The sequence below is a fragment of the Tiliqua scincoides genome, chromosome 6 (genome assembly GCF_035046505.1).
Source record: "Tiliqua scincoides isolate rTilSci1 chromosome 6, rTilSci1.hap2, whole genome shotgun sequence".
NCBI lineage: Eukaryota > Metazoa > Chordata > Lepidosauria > Squamata > Scincidae > Tiliqua > Tiliqua scincoides.
Genome location: NC_089826.1, coordinates 77,916,285 through 77,936,176, shown reverse-complemented (window position 1 = coordinate 77,936,176; position 19,892 = coordinate 77,916,285). Strand labels below are relative to the sequence as shown.

Here is a 19,892-nt window from a genome sequence, read left to right as displayed (position 1 = left end):
TTTGCATGAGAGACACTGGGAACTTTGTGCTAAGCCCCCAAATTTCTGCAACATCTGAAAATGTATCAGTGTAGCAAGTTATTTTATTGCAATCCTTGAAATAGTTTGAAATTTTAAATAACTTGCTAGGGCCACTGTATAGGGGGAAAGAGGCAAAATTTGAAGCAGACTATCAGTGTGCTTGGTTTAAAAAAAAAAGAAAAGACGTCACCATGATCATTGTCATTATCTGTGAAGGTAGATTCCTTAGATAGATTCTTAAGTAGATTTCCCTGACAAACCATAGCAGAGAAGTTTGCTAACATCCTAGGGAGGCAATCTAATCTATTAATTTAGAACGAGAAATTGAATACTATATGCATACTTATGTACACGAAACATTAACAATTTGCAAGCATTTGCATCCATCCTTTTTTCTTACAATTAAAAAAAATAAAAGCAAACTATGGCATTCGGACCAGCTAGTGACTGCAGCATATCTAAATGCCAGTCCCCAGCAGGCTTTCAGCAGCATCCCACATAAGGCTAGCTAACAACACTTGTGCCAATTAATTAGTAATGTCATTAAATAGGAGAAGGAACACTGACCAGGACACTGGGGTCAGGCTTTGACTATTTAAATGGTGCCATGTGATCTTTTATTCCATCTGTTATCAAGGTACTCCAAGGTTAATCCAGTAAATTTACAAGCCACCATGTTAAAGAAGCAGATACCCACTTTGCAACTCCATCTTATCGCTGGCGTGTCTCAAATGTTCATCTGTGATTCTGAGGTGCTGCCACAAATGATATGTGACAGCCTGGCAGTTTTTCAAGGACAAGACGTACAGTGTATATATATATACACTGCCCTGCACTATATATATACTGTATATGCCTTCTATTTAAGACACAGAAGAAAAGGATGGTTCTCCTCACCTCCCCATTTCCAATCATAACGTACATATGATGTTTCTTCAAGACATACTCTTCCCAGGGAGATTCTCTACACAATGAGACTCAGTACATCCGTTTGGGGGCATCCCTGAGCCACAGGCACTCTCCCCTGTGGCACAAAAATCAAGATGTTGAATTATTTGAAAACAGAGAGAGGCGAAACATACCCTCAAAAAACCTTAATGACAAGCTGCCAGATGTTGGCATTCGAGATCTGGGAATGGATTGTCATGTTTTTGCCTGCCACCCTTTTGTCACAGATGTTGTAAATGTACCAAAAAGGCCACAGGCAAAAACCGAGACCTGATTGGCCATCTCAGATGGATATGAAACTCCTGGACAAATTGAGCATGAGTGAAAATGAAAGCTCTCAGTGTCAAATAGGACGAGGTCCAGAGAGACCTGAAAGGTTAGCTGTATGTGGGCATAGAAGGACAGTGTAAGTAGAGCATAAAGAACCACTGCAAATAAGTTCATAAAAGTGACTAATCCTATCTGTCACACAAGTCTATGTTAGTTTTCCTTCTTGATTGTCAATTAAAGTTCCATATATATGTGTCATAAATTAGGCTGTTTTGATAAATGTTCAGAGGTGACAGCACCAAAAAGGCGTGCAGAGGATCTAGCACATGCCATTGCCACCGGATCTACTGCCTCCCCACCATCTGTTCCTCCTCCCTCCCTGTCCACTTTCACCCCTGGTCTGCCCCCTCTCTGCCCCCACCACTGCCTTACCTAGCCCAGTAGGCAAGGCAGAGTCTGGCAGTACAGCTGTGGCACTAACACCTCCTCTGGCAATGCTTGCAGAATGGGAACGGTATGGAGTGCTGGGTATCTATATCGGCAGCCATTTTATAACAGCAGAAGTCACTTCTGCTGTCATAATGGCCTCTGCACAGCAGCCCAATCCACCATCGGATTGGGCTGTAGGTCTAGCAGGGACAATTAAACATGATAGCTAAGTAGAACCTCCAGGTTCTGAAAAGATGTGCCTCTAATCAGCTGATAGTGAGGACAAACAATTAGGCTACCTCAGAATGCCAGTAGCAAACAGAATGCAGGTATCTTGTTGTCTTGTGTGCTCCCTGAAGCATCTGTTGGGCCACTGTGAGATACAGGAAGCTGGACTAGATGAGCCTTTGGCCTGATCCAGAGGGGCTCTTCTTATGTTCTTATCCTGCACACTGTAACTCTCTTTCTAGAAGAGATCAAGGGATTCTAAATTGTCTTAGGACACAAGGTGAGCCTGAGCAACACATGGGATCTGAACCGATGTACCCTAGATTCAAAGGAAGTAGCTAACCACAACTCAATGAGGCTCTGTGGCCCTACATTCCACAAGTCCTTGCTCATGCCCTGCACCTTAAGCCTGTTTCCCCTGTTTCTAGTACTTTACCCCTCTGGAATGCCTGTGGCAGAATATAGTCCTCTGTCTTCTTAACTACTTTGAAAATTATCAACTAGAGAGTTCTTTTTAACTACTGAGAGCTAAAACCATTATCCTCGTCATTAATCTGGCGTTACGCTTCAGGTTAAAATGGTATTCTGTCTGTTCCTCATTGTCAATGTCTTATGGCTTCTCTGCAGCATCATGATTTACTGGTTGGGACTCTGTAACCTCACATCACTGTCACTTTCACTGTATGTGTTCCGCTGCTTGGCTGGGAGATACGGTGACACCTTGATATATAAACTAGAGAGTAAAGCAGAGCTGTAAATACTGCACAGGGATCTGTTTCACATAGATCAAAGGAATCTAACATGGTCATTAGTGAGCATGTGTGTATTTGTGTGTGTGTGTGTGTGTGTGTGTGTGTGAGAGAGAGAGAGAGAGAGAGAGAGAGAGAGAGAGCGCATGTATATGTGTATACAAGAGAGGCAGAGGAAACAGAGACATCAGTAAATAAAAAATAGCAAAAGAGTGTGCTTGAAAAGCTAGGCACATCTAGTGCTTATTAAAATCCATTCTCTAGTAACTGCAGCCTGAATGATTGTAATTGTTATTGAAGCTAACAATGGCATTTACCAATATGGTCCCAGATTTCTGCACACCTCTGTAGCAGCTTCATAGAAAATCACTGCTGAATTTAAACAAGAGCACCAAGCAGGCAATTGTAGTATTTCATTCCTTGATGCTCCCAGTGCGTAATTGAGTCTCCGACTAAATATGCTGAATATATACTTAATTAAAATGTGCTAAAGAAATATTGCAGGTGCATTTTAGAAAAGATTTGTTTGGTCAACTGAGATGTTTTTGCAACTCTAATTGCATTATTGTTATTGGCATTTCTAAATCACTCCCTGCATTTGCTTTGGAATAAATGTCTCCGTCGCTCACCACTATAATGTATCACTAGGGCTATGAAACTGGAAGAGCACATTACGTATTCATGTATACTTGGCTTTAACCACTTACAGTATAACAATGAAATGAGTATCATTATGCAGCAGGTTTGCTGAACCAGCACTCTCCAAACCATAAATATACCATCCATGAAGACCACAATGCCCATCCAACGGAGAAACCCAATAGTGGGACTTTCAGGACATTGCTACAAACTATAACCAAAGAAGAAGTTGACGACTGACTTCATCAGACCACAGCAGCATTTGACTTAGAGAGAGAAAAAATCATAATGTATAGCCTACATCCCCTGATACAAACACACTCTATACTACAGTAAAGAATATTCATTTTCTCTGATAGATCTTACATGTAGTAGACGTACACTGTAAGACTTAAGTATCACAGCTGCAAAGTCATTTAGAGTTATATTTTTATGTTTATAGTTGCCAGCCCAGCTTCTTCCAAGGGAAGGGGACACAGTGTACCACCGAGAAGACAGCAGGAGAATCCTTCACTCCTTAGTCCTGCTTAGATAAATGATCAAGGGTGACCTAGAAGATTTGATAGGGATCAGAGGATACCACATGTTCTTGCTGAAAGCTAACCTCAGTCATCTGGCTAGTTTTCCAGGAATTCCTACTTTAGCTCATGGCTCCAGACCTTACAGATCTCCAGTTCCGCTTCAGCACCCAAGTTCTAAATTCATTGCTAGAAAATTTAAAAACAATGGCAATTTCCTTCTTCTGTTCCTCAAAGTATCAGGGCAACAGTGACACAAATAAACACCTCATAACTGAATGCAATGGCATCTTATGGTTCCCACAATCAGCAGTATCATTCTCCCTTCTGAAAGTTTCAGACGGATTGCTTTCTTAACATGTACCCTGCAAGCCACTGCTATTATACAAAGGAAAGGGAGCAAAGAAAGAAAGCCAACTGATTGCTTATGGCTGGGGAAAGAAGGTTTCATTTTTCCACTCTAGCAGTTTAGTAATGTATAGGGATTTTTTTTTACAATTTTCATGTATTGCACTTCTGTTAACAGGCTGGTCCCAGGCATATGCTAGTATAATACAATGCATATTTGTTTTTAGCATTAGTAATTTCTTTAATGACTTTTTTTTTTAGCAATTGTGTCACATTTGCAATTTTCACTTAATAGATCTCCCATATTTTACAGTTTTAAAACTCCCGAGGATTTCATTTTCTGTGCTGGTGCACTATTTACAGCATTTATTGTAGCAGGGAAAGATGCCAGTGGCGACAGTGAAGAATTACGCTGAGCAAACAAGTCTATTTGTCTAGCCTGCATGTGGGTCTGAGACAGCTATCTGTGGGGTGGGTATCCAGAGTACTGGTACAGTTCTACTGAAGGCTGGCAACCTTCAGTCTCGAAAGACTATGGTATAAGCCTACAGCACCCGGTATTCCCACGCGGTCTCCCATCCAAGTACTAACCAGGCCTGACCCTGCTTAGCTTCCAAGATCAGACAAGATCGGGAGATAGTGTTCAGTATAGGGAGATGGTTGGCAACCTTCAGTCTCGAAAGACTATGGTAGAAGCCTACAGCACTAGGTATTCCCAGGCAGTCTCCCATCCAAGTACTAACCAGGCCTGACCCTGCTTAGCTTCCAAGATCATATGAGATCGGGCATGTGCAGGGTAACAGTTGCTGCCTAGTTCTACTGAAGGCATTGCCCACATACCTGCAAAAGGGAAAGAGGGGAGACACACAGATGCACTACGGCCATCTGGACATCCCAGACCCAGCTTGGCAATCTCTTCTTAACATGTGTTATCTTTACAGTACTAGCAGTCCCATCATGAGAGTTTATTTTATTATTTATATACCACTTTTCTCATAAACTCAGGTTGGTTTACATAGGCAGGCTGAACGTGAACCCTGTTTTTCAACAAAGTACTTACAAGGATGGTTCCATGAGAAAATCTCATAGAACCCTCCGTTTCTCCAGATGTTTCCCTTCATGGCACAGTGATCTTGCACCTTGCAAGATGCAGTCATCTTGCATCTGACGACTCCTGCACCCTCCAAGCTTTCGCAGGTAGCTGCAATCCAAGCTACAGACCGTTTCACTAGCTCTTTTTTGCCAGCCGAGTTGTGCCAGCCGCCTGTGTCTCCTATCCAAGGCATCTGATCCTGCTTCGCTGTTTCAGGCAACAGCTCACCATCAGATCACACCTGCTGCACAATCCATCACAGCTCATTTATTTATTTCAATGTTGTTAAGTCTTTGTGCGGTGGACTTTATTTTGTAAACAAGAAGGCTTCTAGACTTTACAGTTGCTAAACTATGCTTAAGCCATTTCTGCCCAATGTTGCATATATGCAACAGGGATCAAATGTGTACACCTGTGAGCTGGGCAGAAATGGGCTGAAGGCATGTGGGCAATGCCTACTAAAATCACAGCAGCCTGACAGGTAACTGAACCATATTTTCAATCACTGCCACAGGCAAGCCCTTCTTAATAACACCCCTCTCCCCATAGCTGGCAGAACCAAAATAATTCACTCTAATGATACAATTTGCAAAAAGAAATAATTAAAAAAAAACAATTTAATTTGCACAAATTATACAGAATAAATAAATTTACATAAATTTACATAAATTTAAATTTACATACATTATACAGTTATATTATACATGTAACTGCAGAACTCTGCAGTTCTTGTTGTAGAATTTGGATGGACTTGTTCTCAATGCTATCAATCCATTTGCTTTAAATGCATCAACTTTAAATGCATCTGAAATAGACATCAACTTCTATTGGGTATGTGATATCACATAGAACTACTTAGGCAGAAAACCTATAGAAATTCCAGAGGGGGACTACAACACACAAAATCTCCTGAGATTCCATGCTTATGAAGTGGGAGAATTATACTGCAACTCAACACAATATTGTATTTAATTAGTCAAGTTTTCCAACAAAGTTTTGCTATACTTTCATTGTGAAGATGAGGCATCTTCTCATGAAGATGGTAGAGGCCTATGGGATTATTCACACATGTAACAGGATTTCAAGATCAGGTTGTACTTTGTCAATGCTAATGTTTTTAAGAACACGATCCAGAGCTTCAGATAGGTCAGCGCAAGTCCCTTGTACCAGTCCATCGTTGTCAGGAAAATGGCGTAAAGCACTTTTGAGCCTACATGAGTGGGGTTCGGTCAGCGCATGGACTTGCACCAGCCTCCCTGCACCAACATGGGCCCCAGGGAAAGGGTGAGTTACCTCAGCCAAGACGCAGAGGTTTGGGGGCGGGGAGGAGGTGGGAGGGACGGGTGGGGTGGGTGAGGATGGGGTGGGTTTTGGGGCGGGTGAGGATGGGGTGGGTTTTGGGGCGGGTGAGGATGGGCGGCAGGCATTCCGGGGAGCGGGAGGCGGGGCCAGGATCCTGCAGTTATGGGTCCTGGATGAGGCCAGGATCCTGCAGGTAACCCCGTTCCCAGGCAGCCTGGGGCAGTCCTGGGCTCTTGAGATGGCACAGATCCAAGTAGCCAAAGTGGGGCTGTTGTGGCTTTCCGGGGCTGAGCCACTTTCAGCCCCAATCCCGCCTTGGATGCAGTGCAGGCTTGCCGGCCTGTCTGCTCCAGGGCAGGTTAGGATTGTGCTGCATGTTGAGTTAGTCACAGACTTCTTATCATAATAATTAAAAAAAAGATCCCAGCAGTCTATGTGATTTTTAAAATCACTTCAATATTTAGGTTAACGTGCCAAGAAGGCCATGAGTTGTATTCCCAGCAAAGAGCATCAGCGTCGGAGAAGATTACCGTTGTGATGCAGTCTTGCTGCTTTCACTAAGTGTCACTGTAGATCAGCGTTAGCTACATGCAGGAATAAGAACACTGCTAACAAGGGGGAAATGGTGGCATATGCTCTGGAATACATCAGATCTCATCTTCCCACATTCTGAGAAAAGGTTAACTCATTACTACTTGCAACTGCAAAGCAAATGTTTCAATCCACGTGGCAAAGTTCCATCCTGTGCTAGCATCATGCAAAGGCAGTGAACCAAAAGCAGGACTGTTGTTGTTGCTAAAATTTATATCCCACCTTTTGCATGCTGAAGCAAGTAGGCCCAAGGTGGCTTACAAAGCTCCACAATTAATTTACAATGTATAACATGGTTGGCAACCTTCAGTCTCAAAAGACTATGGTATAAGCCTACAGCACCCAGTATTCCCAGACGGTCTCCCATCCAAGTACTAACCAGGCCTGACCCTGCTTAGCTTCCGAGATCAGACGAGATTGGGCATGTGCAGGGTAACAGTTGCTGCATACAATGTATAACATTCAATGTTAAAATCATTAAACACAGGCACACACAGTAGAGCCATGGGGGGAACTATTTGGTCTAGGACAGTGTTTCTCAAGGTGTGTTCCCTACCGTACCACATCACATGGTCCACCTATTTGAAATATCACTGGAAGAAACTGCCAAGGACATCGTTACCAGTAACTTCCAGATTGGGAGGCCAGAGGTGATGCAACAAGCACCAGTAAGAAGCTCAAGGTGAATGGGAAGGCTTCTTTCCCATGAGCATGGAAAAGTATGCTTTGGAGCTCTGCCCACCAAACTAAGCCTATTGTTTCTTGTATTGTATTCTCGGTCTCGCTGTGGGGGCTGGGGTCCAGGGGTCCAGCGAGTACTACCAGACACCACCTCAAGTACCACTGGTGGTACCTGGTCTAGCAAGAAGCAAACACACCACAGCACTATTACAAAGGTACAGAGGGCAGACATCAACCCATTACACAAATGTCAGACAAAACAGAAATGTTTAGAGTCCTTGCCGAAAAGCCATGAGGGAGGGGGATAGTTCTCAATTCCTCTTGAAAGAAATTCCATAGTTGAGGTGCCACTACAGAGGAAGCTTACCACTGTAAGGCCATCCCTCTGACTTGGGACAGAGGTTGCACTTGAAGGAATATGCAGGTGATGAGACTCTCACTGGATTTCATGAGACAGTGCAAACAAGCAGCAACTTGGGTCAAAGTTGAGAGGGGGAAAAACTCACTCCTCTCTCAAGGTGTTCAGCTCACCAAGGGTCAGGACACATTTGGCCTTCAGCCCAATAGTGTTCCTAATGTGCTCATTTAAGCTTCAACCATAGAACTAGCTTCAGTTTCTTCAGAGGAGAAAAATTAAGCCTTGGGCTTGCAAATTACATCTGCCATGTAGACAGTACCTGCCTGCTGTCCTTGACAAGAGCATGACCTCTAGTGGCAGACTCAGAAGGGTGTGTAATGTGCCCCTGTGTGCAGAGAGCAGGTTCTACCTCTGCACACAATTCACTCTGTCATAATTACCGCCATTTTCCTATCAGGAAGACACAGTAGAAGTAGGACTCAATGTATTCAGTATTGCTGGCATCCTTCAGTCTTGGAAGACTATGGTATCGCACTCTGAATAGTGTTCTGGAACAGAGTGTCCTCTCCAGTGCGCGAAGCCTGGGTAAAGTAGATATGGAGGATAGACTGTTACCCATGCAGCAAATCCCCCCTCTCCACATCACTGAAATGGTCCAATGGAAAGGCAGAAGCCAATATGGTTGGTTGCAGCGGCATCACAGGAGTTGCCAGAACGTGACTGTGTTCAGCCATGAACTGCCTCAGGGACTCCGGCTCCGGATTTTGCCTCAAGGTTGACTCCTGAAGCCTTTTCCATAACTGGATGTAGCCACAAGGCAGTGGAGGTTTGGGATCAGAGTCTTCCTTCTCTCAGGTAAGCTGCCTTATCAAGCCTTCCCAGGCTAACGGGTTCCATCTACCCGGTGCTATTCAGTATAGCAGTGTTTATTTTCATCGTAAGCCACCCAAAATGAGAAACAAATTCAAGACAAAGATTTTCCGGTACTTTCTAACTGCATCTAAACACACTAGATTATATTTATGTCCTATTAAAATATGCTGTTCTTCTCCCCCCCAACCCCACCAGAAAACCTCTAGAAATACATTTCTGTTATCTGAGCTGAATACTAAGCAAAACTGATTTATGCACAAAGTGTGAAGCTACAATGAATAACAAATTCATTATGGTGGCATAAAAATATCACACCAAATTACACCCAGTATTTTATTAAAGCTCACGGATCTATCAAAAAATAATGTTGGTTAATAGTCATTATTATTACTACATAAATAGTAGTGCTGTAAGGTAAAAATAAAAAACTGCTCACGTTTTCATTCATTAGGCTTGCGCTCAAGAGCACTTGGAACTTGGTGGGAGCCGTTCTATTAATTTAAATAGGTTTTTTGGCTTTACCTGGCCTTTACACAGTGGGTGCCATTCACAGCCATTGCAGTCACACTATTTTTAAAACATATCAGTAGAACTATTTTTTTTTAAATAATACAATCAAGGTGATTATGGATGAAGTCTATCATTTTTTTTTAAGATTAGTAGTTCATTTTTATAAAATCAGAGAAAATAGACATATATTTCCAGTTCAAAGTTAAATCCCAAAAGCTGCACTCTAAACATAATCCCCATAATTAATAGGTAGTCCATCATGCTGGGTTTTCCCCTTTGAAGCTGAAGCAGTACATTTACTCTTGCTTTAAGAAAAAAAGAATGAAATATTTACATTTCTCCATTTTGATATAGAGGTACTTACGTGCAAAATATTAAATCACATTGGAATACTTCAAATATGCTTTAGGAGACAGCCAATTTTACTTACAATGGACAAACCTGGTGCTAAGTCTTATCATGTTGCTCAAAAAGTTACAAGCAAACTGAGATAAAATTATACTTAAGCAGATCTGTAGTGGAGAGATGCAATTTTCTCCAGTGCACAAAATTGCCACATGGCTCTAGTGTTGTGAGTGTCTGTTCACAGAATTATGGGAGAGAAAATAAGATTCTTTACATATGAATAATTCTTTCTTCAGTGCCTGATCAGAGAATAAATGCCACTGGTATTGTGCCTGATTGGTGGGGAGATATTGGACACCATATGGCCCATTCTGAATGATCTGTGATTTTATTGAGGAGTTTTCTTTTAAACAGACAACAAGGAGAGCAAGTAAGAGAACACCTGGTCAAATAAAATGCATTAGAATCTGAATGGGACGTCCAAAGGCCAAATTGCTAAGGGTATCTTAGTTAAAAACAAACAAAAAAAATACACTACATAAAATGCATTTTCAGTTGTATGTTTCAGCTGTTGTGGTTGACCAAGCATGGAAAAGAAAGGGGGAAAAATACAAATTTCTATACATAGAAAGACATAGTCTTGAACCATTTCTATTCACATAAAGGGTCTATCACATTATGAGTGCAATCCTAACCCCTTATGTCAGTGTTTTCCAGCACTGACATAAGGGCAATGCAGCTCTGAGGCAAGGGAACAAACATTCCCTTCCTTTGAGGAGGCCTCTGTGAGTGACACCCAGCTGCAGGATGCAGCACATGTCCCATTGGCACCGCAATGCCAGTGCTGGAAAGTGCTGACATAAGGGGTTAGGATTGTGCCCTAAGTATTTTATATAAATCAGAGAGAGAGAGAGAGAGAGAGAGAGAGAGAGAGAGGAAGCAGCAGCAGCAGCAGCTAAATCTCAGCTTGCGGTCAGAATGTCAGAATCACCTTTGCCTCCAACTAGACTATGGTTTAATTTATGTATTTAAAAATTATATCCCACTCACCCACCCCCAATAATGGGATGCTCAGGGTGGTTTACAGTGTTTACTTAAAAATGCAACATTTAAAAATAGCAAAGGCAGCAGTATATAAAAAGGTAAGATAGGAAGGCTAACTGAAATGGAGAAGTCTTTAGCCCCTGCTGGAAGGGCTCCAGGGAGGCACAGTTCTTTCGTTCGCCTGGGAAGGAGTTGCATAATATTGGCAGCAATACATAAAAGACCCTACCCCTCAATCCCAACAACCTGTCTTTTCAGGAAGGGGTGGCACTCATAGTGATCAAGCAACACTGACTCAGCAACAAGAGATAAGGCCACATGCATGTGAACGGCCACCATCTAGATGATCCATCTAGATGGATCTTTCATATTGCTCTCTTTAAATTGGAGCTATTTGGTTCATTTATTTGGCAGTCATCATGTAAAATGTTCATGAATGTGTGAACCTGCCCTAAAAGTCACCAGCCTAAAAACTCACTGAGGATAAATCTCTTGCTACCCAATTCTATCCTCCGCTATGTTGGCATGCATGTGAAAAGAAACTAGGACTGCATTGACTATGGGCTGACTAGTTGTGGGTGCTACAGTGATTTAATTTTTAACAAAATCCACAGTTTTTCTGGTATTTTTTGGTAGGACTGGTTTTTCCCAGGCCAGTCCCTTCTGCCTGGTGTAAATAGTTTGGGATGGTGGCAGGAAATAAATCTATCAGCTGCTTTGCAGATCTTTTCAGCTGCTGACCCAGTAAAGTGAACAGGAAGTGGTTCCTCTGGGTCTCCCTGGCATGGCATGACATAACCAATCAGATTTGGATGACAACATCAGTGAAGGCAAACAAATCTAATTTAGGGCCAAACTACATATAGAATATAGAATTCAGCCTGGAACGTTTACCTGTTATCTGGTAAATGCTGCAGAAGGCACGACAGGGGGAAAAGCATTTTGGGAGTTGAGGGGATTTAGAGCTTTGCCCCTATCAAGGAAGCTTTTATACCCTCTTATAATATCTTGTTGGGAAGATAAATGATTAGGTGCATAAATGCAGCAGAGGAAACTTCTAATGCCCTCCTTCCCCTAGTCACATTTTCCCATGTTTTACATGCCCCTGCACACGTTATTTAACAATAAAAAGAGAATGCTCTGGGCCAAATTACTTGTTCCCAGGCACATGAGGTTTGGTCATGACAGCAAAGACTTCTTGCATAAATCCTATGAGTGATCCCAGTCAATCAGGTGATTCATTGTCCCAATTCTGGCATGGGAGGGGACTATTTCTGTGTTTTTTTTCCCAATGCAAACTTCCCCAAACTGCCTAAAGGGTGGCACTTTTCAACACTGCCAAAAAGAGTTCCCGAGGAGCATTCTCCTTTGGGGTTCAGCCCTACAAGAAGCCACATTATCGGCCCTGTTCATCTTGCTTCTGCATGTACTCAACAACACTGGAGCAGCTTGAGAAACTGTCAGGAAAAGCAGCTTGCATGTTGCTGCTAGAAAACAAATACTGGTCCAATTTGTTTTGGCTGCCTATATTGCAGGCCATCATCACACCTGGTAGTAATGCAGTCTAGTTGTGTAATCCCCCAAATTCCTGCTTATCCAAATGTCTGAGTTTCTTCAAGGCTTTTTTTTTTTTTTAAACCTCTCTCAGACTGCTGATGGCTTGGATTGCTTAGAAGACATAATGACAACCACAGAACCACTGCAATTTCCTCATACTCGTCATATGTTAGGTTTGTGCCGCGATTTAATATAATGCCAGTGCCAATTGTCCACATCTCTTTGCAACTGTGAGGACTTCTTTGTTTATAACCATTCAAGAACAGATTCACTGTTCTAAACTTCTGCTCACAGTTTTACCAGTGATGTATCATTGCCACAGAATGGTCTCAGACACATTTCATGAGTCGGAAAGTACAGTAAATGGCAAATATTGACATTAGTTAAGCTTCTGTCTAAACTGGCTACAGTACCTAGTGAACATTTTTTAAAAGAAAAGGGATATTTCATTTTAGAAGAAGGAACAATTTCATTGCATTATTATCTGAAAACAGTTTAATTTTGAAGATATTAAAAAACAACTCTATAAACCTGGATGAAAATCTGGCCTCCCCACTACTGAATCATAAACTGGGCCACAGTGATGCAGAAGTTTCATTGGGAGAGAGAAAAACCAACCACTCTCTTTTACAGGTATGTGTACAGTCTCAGTGCATTTGTTAGAGATGGTTAGAGATGTCAATGTTACGGAGCCGTTGGGAAACAGCGATCATGCTGTGATCCGTATCGACATGCACATCGGCGGAAGAATACCAGGCAAATCTTTCACAAAAACCCTTGACTTCCGACAAGTGGACTTCCCTCAAATGAGGAGGCTGGTTACAAGGAGGTTGAAAGGGAAGGTAAAAAGAGTCCAGTCTCTAGAGAGTGCATGGAGGCTGCTTAAAACAACAGTAACAGAGGCCCAGCGGAAGTGCATACCACAAAGGAAGAAGGGCTCCACTAAGTCCAGAAGAGTGCCCGCATGGCTAACAAGCCAAGTTAGAGAGGCCGTAAAGGGCAAGGAAGCTTCCTTCCGTAAATGGAAGTCTTGCCCTAATGAGGAGAATAAAAAGGAACATAAACTGTGGCAAAAGAAATGTAAGAAGGTGATACGGGAGGCCAAGAGAGACTATGAGGAACACATGGCCAGCTGCGTTAAGGGGAATAATAAAAGCTTCTTCAAATATGTTAGAAGCAGGAAACCCGCCAGAAAAGCGGTTGGCCCTCTGGATGGTCAGGGAGGGAAAGGGGAGATAAAAGGAAACTTAGAGATGGCAGAGAAATTAAATGAGTTCTTTGCATCTGTCTTCACGGCAGAAGACCTTGAGCAAATACCGCTGCCCGAACAGCCCCTCCTGACTGAGAAATTAAGTCAGATAGAGGTTGAAAGAGAAGATGTTACAGACATCATTGATAAACTAAAGATCAATAAGTTACCGGGCCCGGATGGCACCACCCAAGAGTTATTAAGGAATTAAAGAATGAAGTTGCTGATCTCTTGACTAAAATATGCAACTTGTCCCTCAAAACGGCCACGGTGCCAGAGGATTGGAGGATAGCAAATGTCATACCGATCTTTAAAAAGGGAAAGAGGGGGGACCCGGGAAACTATAGGCCCATCAGCCTAACATCTATACCGGGTAAGATGGTGGAATGCCTCATCAAAGATAGAATCTCAAAACACATAGATGAACAGGCCTTGCTGAGGGAGAATCAGCATGGCTTCTGTAAGGGTAAGTCTTGCCTCACAAACCTTTTAGAATTCTTTGAAAAAGTCAACAGGCATGTGGATGCGGGAGAACCCGTGGACATTATATATCTGGACTTTCATAAGGCATTCGACAAGGTCCCTCACCAAAGGCTACTGAAAAAACTCCACAGTCAGGGAATTAGAGGGCAAGTCCTCTCATGGATTAAGACCTGGTTGAAGACCAGGAAACAGAGAGTGGGTGTCAATGGACAATTTTCACAATGGAGGGAGCTGAAAAGCGGTGTGCCCCAAGGATCTGTCCTGGGACCGGTGCTTTTCAACCTCTTCATAAATGACCTGGAGACAGGGGTGAGCAGTGAGGTGGCAAAGTTTGCAGATGACACCAAACTTTTCCGAGTGGTGAAGACCAGGTGTGATTGTGAGGCGCTCCAGAAGGATCTGTCCAAACTGGCAGAATGGGCAGCAAAATGGCAGATGCGCTTCAATGTCAGTAAGTGTAAGGTCATGCACATTGGGGCAAAAAATCAAAACTTTAGATATAGGCTGATGGGTTCTGAGCCGTCTGTGACAGATCAGGAGAGAGATCTTGGGGGGGGGGGTGGACAGGTCGTTGAAAGTGTTGACCCAATGTGCAGCGGCAGTAAAGAAGGCCAATTCTATGCTTGGGATCATTAGAAAAGTTATTGAGAACAAAATGGCTAATATTATAATGCCATTGTACAAATCGATGGTAAGGCCACACCTGCAGTATTGTGTCCAATTCTGGTTGCCATATCTCAAAAAGGACATAGTGGAAATGGAAAAGGTGCAAAAGAGAGCGACTAAGATGATTACTGGGCTGGGGCACCTTCCTTATGAGGAAAGGCTACGGCATTTGGGCCTCTTCAGCCTAGAAAAGAGACGCCTGAGGGGGGACATGATTGAGATATACAAAATTATGCATGGGAAGCATAAAGTGGATAGAGAGATGCTCTTTACACTCTCACATAATTCCAGAACCAGGGAACATTCACTAAAATTGAGTGTTGAGGGTTAGGACAGACAAAAGAAAATAATTCTTTACTCAGCATGTGGTTGGTCTGTGGAACTCCTTGCCACAGGATGTGGTGGCAGCATCTGGCCTGGATGCCTTTAAAAGGGGATTGGACAAGTTTCTGGAGGAAAAATCCATTACGGGTTACAAGCCATGATGTGTATGTGCAACCTCCTGATTTTAAAAATGGGCTATGACAGAATGCCAATGCAAGGGAGGGCACCAGGATGAGGTCTCTTGTTATCTGGTGTGCTCCCTGGGGCATTTGGTGGGCCGCTGTGAGATACAGGAAGCTGGACTAGATGGGCCTATGGCCTGATCCAGTGGGGCTGTTCTTATGTTCTTATTGGGGTGGAGTTGGAACGGAGGGGAGTGACAGGCAGAATGTTGTTGAACTGAACTGTGGCTGCTGTGTTTTAGAAGTTTTCAATCCTCCACAGTATTTACTTTTTCACTTCTCGATTTTAAATCTGGGCTGCCTACAAGATCTAGTCCTGCAAATATAATCTGACTAGGCAAGCTCTGAGAATGGTTTCAGGCATATAAAAATGTGACACGTTCCCCTAGGGAAAACCACAGTCTCTCAAAAATATACTTCTTTCCCAGCACAAAGCAGTAGGTACTGGGAGCAGGGACCTCAACTGGAGCTGGAAGCGAACAACTTGGAAACACTGGATTTCTTTTGCTTGTTTTGCTTTTGTTTGTTTTGTTAATGCAACTGCTGACTGCATTTCTAATTTGCAGGTTATTGATGCATGGGTTGTAATGGCTTTGGACAAGACAATAAGGGTGAATATGGCAGGCGTAAAATAAATCCATGTTAAAGAAGAAGAAATGATGGAGTGCCAGGTTCTTCAATTATGCTGTTATTATAGAAAGGGTTTCAAGCCAGGCAGAAATACTTAGGGCAAACTCGGATAGAATCAGCTACACCCTAATAAAACAAAATATCATCATTAATGCTGCAGTAGATTCAAAGTGGTACTAAAGAGTGAGTGGAAGGGACAGATTCTCTGTCAATGAAATTTTAACCCTTTTCAGTTGTAGTCTGTACATAATCAATCATCGCCTTCTGCCATTTTTGAGGAGGATTCATATTTCTTCTCTCAGAATTCTCTCCACTCCAGCAGAATCCAATTACTTTAGGTCAGTGGTTCCCAAACTGGTGGGTCAAGACCAACCAGCTAGGGAAGCACTCTACTTTGGCCTATTAAGGGGCAGGGGCTCCAACTATCCCAACTATTCCCTCCAACTATCCCAATTCATTTAGGATAGTCACATTTTCAGAGACCTCTGCCAGAGAAAACCCCACCCTCCTTCTTGATTTTCAAATCCTATAGAGAAGGGTAGAATATATGATTTTTAACAGAAATAACCAACAGCTCTGTTCCTCTGCGTGGCTCTGGTGGACAAAAGTGAGAGCCAGAGCAGAAACCACAAAGAAACAGCCTACCCAAATGATACAAATTATTCTGCATCTTTGTAATATGGTGAGATCACAAATTGTAATACATACAACTTTTCTTTTTTCACTGAGGCAAGCAAAGTAACTACGATTATTGCATTTTTTAAAGAGTGCTCACTATGTTTCCCTCTAAACATTTCTCCCCAAGACTTCAGTGTTGAAAACATATTTTACCAGTGGCCAAATGTAGTCTGTTAAGACTGGAGGAAAGCCAGCCAGAGCTACAATGGAACTTTGAAAAGGAAAATACAAATATTCAAAGGAACTAGAATGCCAATTTTGTTTCCAGACACTAGACTGCGATTCTATACTTTTCATATATCTACAGATATCGCTGCTTCACTTACTGACATGGATATGCCAGAGCCACAGCAGAGTCTTGAGTCAAATCCTGAGTCTCTACCCCCTTGATGCGAGTCACCCATGAGTCATAACAGTGGCCATTGCAACTAATTCAGAGTCATTTTTAATCATTTTGACTCAAGTCCAAATCTTATCAAAATCTGAGTTGAGTTGTGGAAGCAGCAAAAAAAAAAAAAAAAAGGCAAGCACACACACAAAACAGAGTCACAAGTACACACAAAAACAAGGCTTGTCTCAAGTCTTTTCATTTTTAGGGTAAAACACCCAAGTTCTGATTCAGTACCCAAGTTTTTGACACAATACTTGAGTTCAAGTAAATTGTGAAAAATGCGTGACTTGAGTCCGAGTCAACCAAGTCACAGCCTATCCCTGCTTACTGATCAATTCTACTTATGATTTACTACAATGGAATGCCTTGAGTGCCCTTTACAGGTGGGAAAGGAGAAGGGTGGGATTTTAAAAAAAAGCTTAAATAAAATGTGTTACTATGCAATTGAGCAGACCGATCTCGTCTGATCTCGGAAGCTAAGCAGGGTCAGGCCTGGTTAGTACTTGGATGGGAGACTGTCTGGGAATACCGAGTGCTGTAGGCTTGTACCATAGTCTTTCGAGACTGAAGGTTGCCAACCATTTTTGCCTTGCATCTCTGCATCTATAAAAACTAAAGACTTGTGGTTTAGAATTAAAGCTGGAATTCTGGGTCAATTAATGGTACAAATGGACACTAGGTGGCATGGCTATAATTGGGCAAAAATCTGGTCAACTATGCCATAGATCAACTCGACATACAAGGAAGCAGTTCTGGGAAACACAGACAGAGCCTTAGGTGTGAGGCAGCACTTTTGGGGGCAGGTGTTATAAAGAGTTGTTTGATGTTTGTTCTACACTTCAGGTTCCAAGGCATTATTTTACAAAGTGTGTATTGGCAAATATTATAGTCCACATGACCGTGGCAGTTAGCAAGTTACCTTTTGCCAGGGACTACAGGATGAACTGAGTCAGCTGGGTGTTGTGCTTGGTGTCTCTTGTTTTGTAGCAGTTAGATACAAAAAAAAACTCACAGTACCAAATGATCTACCTTGGCACACAGTACTGAGATGGGCATCTGTGCACTATGGTTCCTGTTTCACACAGGAGCTGCTCAACACAGTACCAAGCTGTGACCAGAAAGTGCCAACCTGCTGTGGGAAGAGCACCCAAGTGAAGCACCCAGCACCAGAACTGTTGGCCTTCTTGCTAACAAGGGGCTAGGCAGTTGGTATGTATCCATACGTAGGACACAGGGGAGAAGGGAAGGGGTGGAAGAAGGTGCAGGGAGAAGAAGCAAAGAGATCAGGGGTGCAGGATGAACAGAATGCAAGGAGAGGGTAAACAAGCTCCAGGAGGAGGCGAAGGTGGTGTCAGGGATGGAGGATGGGGAACAGGATAAGAGGGGTGGGCAACATCTGCAGAAGGAAAGGAAGGGTGAGAGGAAAACTGTGGAGCCCCCTTGACAGGTGGGAGCAAACACAGCCCTCATGTGGCCAACAGGAGGATAGGCGCTCATTAGAGACCTTTCCTCCAGTGACAGCTCCCCAGAAGGGTCAAGGCAGGATGCTACCAGCCATATCAGGGCCACGCTCCCCTACCCACCACCAAGCCCCAAAGTTTCCCTGCCCACTAATTGGGAGGTCTCCTACTTTGAGCAACCCTATTTGGGCAGTTGGAGCTTTGTTAGGCCCTGTGGAATCCACACCATCCCTTCCTCCAGGGGAGGTGGCAATGTCCACATAGGCAGCCACAGTAAGAGTCTTGCAGAGTCCAGAGTTAGCCAACCATGTGTAAAGAAAACCCATCAGGTCAGGGGACTAGCATGTTTTCTGTTGGGTGAGATGTAGCCCCACTGTTTGCTTAATTTGCTTGTCAATAAAGGCAGTTTTGAAACTTCACCCCCGAGTCCACTCTGCTTACTCCTTTAGGAATCAGAGCCATGTCCCACCATAATCCCTTTGAGGTTGAGCTGCACCCCTGGAACAAGGGGAAGGAGACTCCAATGATCACAGAAACTCATTCACAAACTACTAACTTTGTGACCACTGATGGTACTCAACAGCAGTGGCATAACTAGGGTTTGCATTACCTGGTGTGGGAGGCCAGCGTGTTATCCCCATGATGAACCTCTTCCCATGCAGTAGGTGAGGCAAAGCCCTGGGCAGTGGACATGGTGATGCAACATCACTCCACCCCTGCCGGTTTTTTGGCTATAGTTTTTGATAGAATAGAGATATTTCAATGTGGTTTGTTTCACTGCATTCTGCCTGAAATTACACATCAAATGATAAAAGGACGGTATTACTAAAAACTAATAATCCTCGGTTTGGCTGTACTTGTCGTAAGAGGCGACTGAACAGCCACCGGGTAGATGGGACTCGTCAGCCTGGAAAGGCAGCTCATCTGAGAGAAGGAAAACTCTGATCCCAAACCTCCACTGCCTTGTGGCTATATCCAGATATGGAAAAGGCTTCAGGAGTCAACATCTGGAGCCGGAGCCCCTGAGGCAGTTCGTGGCTGAACACAGTCACACTCTGGCAACTCCTGCGACGCTGCTGGAACCAACCGTATTGGCCTCTGCCTTTCCATTGGACCATTTCAGCGACGTGGAGAGGGGGGATTTGCTGCATGGGAAACAGTCTATCCTCCATATCTACTTTACCCAGGCTTCGCGCACTGGAGAGGACATTCTGTTCCAGAGCCACCATTGAGAGCGCGATACCATAATCTTCTGAGACTGAAGGATGCCAACATGGACTAAAAACTACCAAGATTTTAAAAATTTTGGCCAGTAGTGGTGTCAC

At 43.2% G+C, this 19,892-nt stretch overlaps 1 protein-coding gene and 1 pseudogene across 2 annotated transcripts in view; both read right to left on the bottom strand.

Moving 5' to 3' along the window:
* The window catches only part of PPARGC1A (PPARG coactivator 1 alpha), a 402,579-nt gene that overhangs the window by 191,613 nt on the left and 191,074 nt on the right, over positions 1–19,892 (bottom strand). The window lies entirely within an intron of this gene.
* LOC136656495 (5S ribosomal RNA) lies at positions 7,467–7,586 on the bottom strand (annotated as a pseudogene).